Genomic DNA, 8479 nt, shown 5'->3' with positions numbered 1-8479 from the left:
TTATGCACAGCAAACCAGCCAGAGACCTCAGAGTATTCAATAAGGTCTTCATCTTCAGCCCATATCGGGGTCAACTGCTGCTCATGTCTGTATCTCTTAAAGTACTGAGATAGCTCCCATTGGCAGAAGTAGATTTCTGTGCTGCAGTGGATAATTATGAAAACGTCAGTCTGTTAGAACTTAAACATCACTCTTTTCCTATCGCTAAGATTGCTTTTCTAATGTTTCTCCAAATGCCTCATTTAAAAAAATAAAAATAAACAGTGGCCTATCGTATTCTTATATATATATAGGGAATGGTTTTCTACGTATTGCTACCGTATTCTGAGTTTTTGATGCAAGTACGGTACAGATTGCCCACTGGGACCTTCAAAAGACAGTGGTTTTTATCACATAAATGGATGGGGAAAAAAAAGCATGAAAAGTAAACAGAAAACAAACATTTCAGAGCTGGATTGGTGTCAAGAATTAAAACTATTTACCATTCTTTTCTAAACTTGACACACACACAAAAATAATCATTGGAGCCAATTACAATTACTCCCATAGACTCATCAGCTCCTGTTGACTTAATTTTGCTGGGTGCCAACTGCTTTAAGAATAAATAAAATCTCAGCACTTCTTAGAAATCCAAAGAAAGAACCAGTTGCTTAGGAGCTTTTCCTAAGGTAGGAAGGGAGGTTTAACCTCCTGGGGCAGACCTTGAAAACACTGCCTTATACAAGACGTTTTTGAAACATACCACCAAAGCACTAAATGGTACCAAGTAAATTCTGTGGCAGTTATCATTCTCAATTGGATTAAATTACTGATATCACAATGACAAGAATCTTCATAGCGATCAGTTTAAAAATGGGCATTCAATAATGTTGCAGAAATGTTTCAAGTATGCAAAATAATTCACCTGCAGGGATTCATACTGACCTCTGGATATGATATCCCTATCAAATCAAAGGAGCAACGTTCTAAAAGGAGCATGGATACCCAAGAAAGAAGACCTTGAAGCCAGTCTTCCACTCTGGGGTAAGACTGGGAAGTCAGACTGGCAAACAGAGATATGTCAATAAAGGCCTATTTAATCTCAAGTGCATTTGTAGGTTCCTTGCCAACTGCTGCTTGGACACCCTGCCTGCAGCAGGAGGGTTGGAACTAGATTGTTTCCATCTCATGCCATTCTGTGGTTCTGTAGCTTCTGGAGTTCCCAGTGCTGTGGACATTACCGATATTAAATGCATTTTTAATACTGTTAAAAAACGTGTCATATTGCCTCTCTGAATGGTAAAATTAGTGGACAACGCTTTAGCTATTTAAAGCCAGTCAGATTTAAACGCCAGTCTAGTGGATCCTGAAGCAGGCCCGTAACACAAAGCAAGACCCACAGCTTAGGAAACCTCATGGACGTTTAGAGCTAACACGATAGACACGTTGTTTTGTCTTGTTCCCAATAGATTTCCTGACAAAGATAATTACCCGAATGTGAACCTCTGAGGAAAACAAAAGAGAGCTTTTTGTGAAGTATTTTACAGTTGTAAGCACGAGCCAATTCTTACAACATTCAATACACACTCATTGTTTTCAATGGAAAGTTGGATTGTGCCCTATTTTTGCAAACCAAATGCAGTATAAATTTTTTCAATGTACTTTTACATGATTTGCTCTCTCCAAAGAGGACTTGATACATTTATCAGAAGAATGATTTGGTCATAAGCAAATAAAAGTAGATGAGTCAAATCCTGACCGGACAACATCCTCATCCAGCTCCCCGTGGCACAGCTCTCCCCCTGTCTTTAGAGGAAAGCACTCCTCAGTGACGGCTGGCGGATGTTACTGTGCTACATGTTCATTTGATGAAACACGCCATCTTTCAGATCACTTCCACATCACAAATACTTTCAGCACCGCTTTCTGCTCTGCTGAGCTGCGTCCGGGAAGACGATCCCTTCTGACAGCAGATGGAAAAGGAGGCAGAACAAGACGAGAGGAAAGGTGGAAAGGACAAAAACAAAAGATGATGAAAGCTCAGCAGAAGGAGTAGATCAATAATGTTGGACTTATCTTTCTGGCAGTAATGCACTAAGCTCTCGTTCCACATTTCACAAAGGAAGCATGAATAATTCCTCTATTGTCAGCACCTTTCCACCATGCTTCATACCACTGTGCTCCAAGAGGGGAGATAAGTGAACAGCTTCTAGGTATAAAAGAGGCAGGGACTGAGCTCCTGCAGGAGAAATACCTCTGTGGTATGGTCCATGTACTGCATTACTAGCAGTCATTAAATTCATCACTGCAACTGTAAGCAACAGAGCAAACACAAATTGATAGGTATCGTATATGCGACCAACAGGCTCATAAACACACGTGACTGTTCCCACAGCATTGCTGAGAGAAGTGTGAATGCTTTTGAACACAATCTTCAAGAGCAATGCTTACTTAGGGGATTAATATACCTAGAAGCCTTTCAAACTGCCACTTAATGTCAAAAGTGAAATGAGATTGCACTGGGAAGTCCACTGCCTGCGATAAGGCACTAGAAGTCACTTGCACAGAGGGCTTGTTTCACCAGTAGGCATGCCAAAGAGAAAGCCTCCATTACTACTTTCAGCACTCCATATCACAGCAAGACTTTAGTCAGACTACATTCTGTTCTAACTTCTTCTTTCACTGTTTCCCCACCCAGCTTCATACAAATTCTTACAAAGGTTATGTACAGACTTGTACAAAACTGAGACTGACACTGGCTGCTGGAGAATTTCCCAGAGCAAGTTAAACAGAGATTATATAACATGTTAAATCTGTGTTGTTGTTGTTGTTGTTGTTGTTTTAATACAGTTATTATAGTACTAGTTTCTTCTTCCTAGCTTAACCTTTCAACCACCCTTTCAAATAGTTGTGTTTTGTAGAGATTAAAACCCTGAGGTTATTATACACATCTTGTTTGCAGCCATTACATAACACAGGGCAAATGCATTAAAAGTGGAGGGACTTAGCAAGTTGCAACAACCATTATTTTCTTTCCATATATGCTACTGTGAAAGTCATGGGGGGTGGGAGGAAATCTTTCTTGTAGTTGATATAAAAGCAGAAGCACAAAGCTAGTACAGAACTTGACTTCTACTCTCTGTTTTCTAATCAGAGATGTCAAAAGCTGCATCCATCTATCCCTCCAGAGACCATCCAGACTGCAGGAAGCAAAAATGACTGAAACTGCTCCAGTGCATGCCAGATGAAAGTCACAAGCTCCACAGGTTCTTAGCTCACTTCCAAACAGAATTCACAACCTTGATAGTCCTGGTCTGCACAGCTCTGCTTCATCTCAGCTGTTGTGTCTCCTGTGGTCCCCAAGATAACGTAATAGGATAAATTCAGCTTAAAATTACAGCGCACTAGTAACAGTAGAAGGTACTGGCTATTCCCAAAACGTCAAGCTAAAGAGTCCAATCCTGATAGAAACCATTTCAAGGTGTAGAGCTCACCTTTGTGCAAAGCCATCTCCAAGACACCAATCAAATAAACAGTTCCGAAAGCATACACAGAGCAAAGTAGGCCTCACTTCGTTCTGAAGGAATCCCCAGGAAAAACCCTGCTGCTTTTCTTGGATGTTCTCGAGAGTCACACACTTTCAGATAGCGTGCAGTAACATGGAACTTTCTTTTTGAAATTAAACTATGGAGGTTTCTTTTTATAGCATTGGGCCTTTTTTTGTTTGATTTTAGGACTAGGGTAAAACATGTCAACTCTAAGGATGGGGAAAAAAAGCCTAAGAGCTACAAACACCCCTCTTCTCCAGCTGATGCTCACTTACAAGGTTGATTTTGTCATCACACCGTGCCAGCATCTTCCTGAATTCAGGATACATCATCTCACGTTAACTTAAAATAGTCACTATGGATACGCCAGGGTGGATGCTCAAGTACAAACTGCCTACAGCTTGTTTGGTCAGTGTGGCAGAGCTTGCCAGCAGGAATGGTCACAAGAATGGCCCAGGGCACTGCCTCAGTTTCTCCTGAAGCCATTAGTCTCTGTGCATCAGAGAGCAGGGCAGTGCAGGGATGCTACACCTCCCAGCGCTCTGCTTCAGCCCCTATCAGTGCTGTTCTGGGACCTTACTCTGAGTGTCCCACAGTTGAGAGTCGGCTGCATTCCCTTGTTTCACAGGGTTCTAACCTCACATCTGCTTAGCATGTTATTTTCCACAAAGCAACCATCTCCTATCACATGATCTCAGGGGACAACCAAGTAAACTTCCATGAAAAACAGCAGGGAGGTACGAAACGGCCCGTTGGAGGTACTGGATCCTTTTGATGGCTACAAATACTAGTAGGAAAATAAAACTTTGAGCTTAATGATGTACTGTGGGCTTTTCTTCTCCGTCTCATTGTTTTTTCATGCAGAGTTTAGAAATAAACAATGAACACACTTAGAAGGAGGAAGTTTTCCACACATGCTTTCTATTAATTTTATTTCCTCCCCAGATTTTCTCATAGTTTTACTCACCAACGTTTTCCTTCTGTTCTCATTGAGGAAAACGGGCAGAATTTCCCTCCTTTCCCCACTAGTTGCTACTAAATTTCTGGAAGATCCAGAAGACATTTCATTTTAACATTAAAAAAAAAAAAAAAAAAAAAAAGAAAGAAAGAAAGAAAGAAAAAAAAAAAAGAAAGAAAAAGGTTTTTGCAGCAGTGCTGCCAGTGTTATTATAATGAAATATTTCCAAGAGGAAAAAAAGCAAACTGTAAAAATACCACTATTTCATTCCATTCTAGCCACAACAGGTACAAGCAATGCAAGGAAGTAACCCACAGTGCTGTACAGGTTGGCTGAGAAGGGGTTTTATTATATTCTTTATTTACTCCAATAAAAAGATGACACTGAAGATGACATCTGGGCTCTCACCTCAGGGACAGAATTCCATGAAGGCCACCTCTCTGCACTACCCAGAGACTGTGAGACCAGTGCAGAAGCCAGTGGGTTTGGCCTAGGACAGCTTAATCATGGAATAGCCAGGGTTGAAAAGGACCACAATGATCACTGAGTTTCAAACCCCTGTTATCTGCAGGGTCACCAACCATCAGACCAGGCTGCCCAGAGCCACATCCAGCCTGGCCTCGAATGCCTCCAGGGATGGGGCATCCACAACCTCCTTGGGCAACCTGCTCCAGTGCATCACCACCCTCTGCGTGAAAAACTTCCTCCTTATCTCTAACCTAAACTTCCCCTGTCTCAGTTTAAAAACATTCCCCCTTGTCCTATCACTATCCACCCTCATAAACAGCTGTTCCCCCTCCTGTTTAAACACTTCCTTCAAGTACTGAAAGGCCACAATGAGGTCTCCCCAGAGCCTTCTTTTCTCCAAGCTAAACAAGCCCAGTTCCCTCAAACTTTCCTCGTAGGAGAGGTGCTCCAGCCCTCTGATCACCTTAGTAGCTCTCCTCTGGACCTGCTCTATGAGCTCCACATCCTTCCTGTACTAGGGGCCGCAGGCCTGGACACAGTTGTCCAGATGGGGCCCCACAAGATCTGGGTAGAGTGGGACAATCACCTCCCTCTTCCTGCTGGCCACCTTTTATTTTAATGCAGCCCAGGATGTAGCTGCAAGCACACACTGCTGGCTCATGTCCAGCTTAATCTTGGATTTGATTTTACTTTGAAAGAAAGAAAAAATGAATCATAATCTCAACTTAAGTATTTGAGAGTTAGGCTCCAGAAGCACATTTGCTAATCCAGCGCCGATAAGGTTAATGAGATGAAAGCCAGACCCCACTGAGTGTTTAACAGAGATGCTTCCTAACACGGGGCAGGGTGACTACAGCTATGTGTCACAAACACACCGAAATCAGCATCAAGATGACACAGATCAGCCCTTGCTCTGATTATGCTCGCTACTCCCACTTTCTGCCTCCCACCGACTCACTCAGCACCTATCTTTCCAAACTAAAATCAGTGAGTGTTTGATTTCAGGGCAGTCATTCATACGGTCATCTTCAAACATTTTCTCCATCTCCTATCCTCCCCAGCCCCCACTGTTAGGCAGTGAGGGTTCCTTGGGCTCTGCTTCAGGCACTTACCTTCTAATCCAGCAGGCAAACCAAAGTCCAATCCCTTCAATTCTGTGATTCGTTGAAAAACTCAGACCCTCAGCAGTCAAGTATGCAGGGAGCAGCTCTCCCACCATCTTCTTTTAAGTCTCCCCAGCAAGCACGGAGGGGCCTAACAAAGCTCTATGCAGCCAATTGTGTTATCAAGGCACTTGGCACTACCAGCTGACCCTTGATTGCTATTCATCCCTCGGGAAAATAAAACACCCTTTTGTAGTGAAAGTGTAACCGGTTACTATGATGCGTTACATTAACAAAAGCAGCTTTTTACCAAAATTACGGATGATGAAAGCCTGGATGTGGGCTCAGACCAAGGGAACCAGTTGTTTCTACACATTTCAGACAGCTTAACCAAGATTTTCACGACACTAAGAAGAAAGAGGTGGATGAGTTATGTTACATGTTTGTACAAAAAGCGGCAGTGAGTTCTGTAAACCAAATTTCAAGGATTTCCTGTGGCAGAGATTTTTGTGTGGCAGCATCCCGTGTACACCACTGTAATCTCAGTATTCATGGGGTCTCTGGTATTTTTGTGCTTTGCTTGAAATCCACACAGAATTTTTTAATATGCTTTTCTATTTCTACTTTTTCTTTTCTAAGAGTCCTGCTTATCTGAAAGATAGAATCTGTTGGGTAGAAGGGTAGAGCTTGCTGATTTAGTGGAGTAATCACCATTTAGTTGGTGAGGAAGCATGCCAGCATATTCAAGGTTGTATTTGTGTCCTAATCTACTGAAGCACCCCTTGGCCTTCACACCCGCAGCCCTGTTTAGAGATCCCTTACTCTCAAGGCAACAGCTCTCCATTAAATCTGCAGTGCCCAGGTTTGGGTTGTGGCAGTGCAGCCAGGGGGACGTTCACCTGAAAGGAGCCCAATGGCTTTGGTCGCATCACCTTACTGTACCTGACAAAGCCAGCTCCCAGCTAACACAGCAATCCAAATGCCACAGAAATGCCTCACACATAACACCATGAGGCCAAATGGGCACAATTCACATCCTCAGCTTTGGTAAAGCTTGCTGACAGAGAAGTTGCTTTCCATGGCATTAAGCAGAGAAGGCTGGACGGGAGCAGCTACCCTGTGTGAAACCTGAAGCTCTCTCCAGCAGTGTAGAGAAAAGACATGACCTCATTGATCCACAACCCAGATAATCCATTCCTGGATAAAGTGAGAGCTGATGAGTGCTTCACCTTGAAGGTTATCAAAGAGTTTGCCACTCTCCATGGAGGCGTTTGCTTCCCCAAGGCAGGGATGTGAGAACTCCTCTGTGTTAGTGAAAGAGATGAAGCCATCAAGGGGTTGTGGCTGAGACCACACAGCCGTGCCACACAGGCACAGGTACTGAGACCGACAGCATTTCCAGGCCTATTCATGCACACAGGATGGAGGCATATCTCTCTGAAAGTAATGCCTCATATTTATTTGCACGGAAACAGCAACAGCTATGAAGAACATAACAACACTGTTTGATAGAGCAAATTCCCAGCCACCCTTTTTCAACATAGTCATCACCATCAGCTATGCGTTTTTGCCAGCGATGAACAAGACCCACATGCTGTGCTAAATCACTACCTGAGCCTTCTCACACCTCTCCAATGACTGCAAAGGGAAGCAAGAACAACCTCATTCCTCCATCCTCATTGTGAGTGGAATCCAAGCCTTTCTGCTACGGGTTTCACACAGCCACATGCAGGCAATGCACTAGCTTCAAATTTTGCTGAAAAGACCCCAAATCTGTTTGAGCATTGGCTCAAGGGGAAGGAATGTCATCTGGTTGCCATTGCCTTCCCTCGCAGCACCTGCGCTCCTGCTGGAGTCCTGCCATGTGAGCACAGAGCAAAACTCTTCCCGCATCGCTGCACTCTTTGGCGGATGGGTTAACAGAGAAAACACGTCTCCTTCTGCTGTCGGAACACTGCAGGTGCTGGGTTTAAGTCTGCAGGCAAGAATGACACCATTTAAAGTACTTAGCACAGAATACACAAAGCCCTGGAGAAAATGTATGGCCTGGTTTCCTACAGAAAAATTTAATAAACGAACAGGCAGAAGTTGCAGAAGGAGCAGACAAAACCCAACATTAGGGGCAGCTTTCAGCTGAAATATTTCTCTTCCACATGTCAACTCGCCATTCAAAAGTATGCCCAAATTTAATTACAGTGCTGCATACATCTTGAACCCACTCCTTAGGAAATGATTTTTATTGAGCTGCATTCATGACATCACCTTCACCATTTTCTTTCATGTCAAGAGGAAAAAAGGTATCAGCAAAAGCAAAAGATTTTGCTCATAGATAAAAATAATAGTTAAAAATAATTATAATTCACTTCAACCAACCCAACAACATTAAGCACAAATACAGAAGAGACAACCAAAAGCCTTACTGC

Source organism: Excalfactoria chinensis, chromosome 4 (genome assembly GCF_039878825.1).
Source record: "Excalfactoria chinensis isolate bCotChi1 chromosome 4, bCotChi1.hap2, whole genome shotgun sequence".
NCBI classification, from domain to species: domain Eukaryota; kingdom Metazoa; phylum Chordata; class Aves; order Galliformes; family Phasianidae; genus Excalfactoria; species Excalfactoria chinensis.
The sequence above is the reverse complement of the archived record's forward strand: the minus strand, read 5'-3'. Positions refer to the sequence as shown.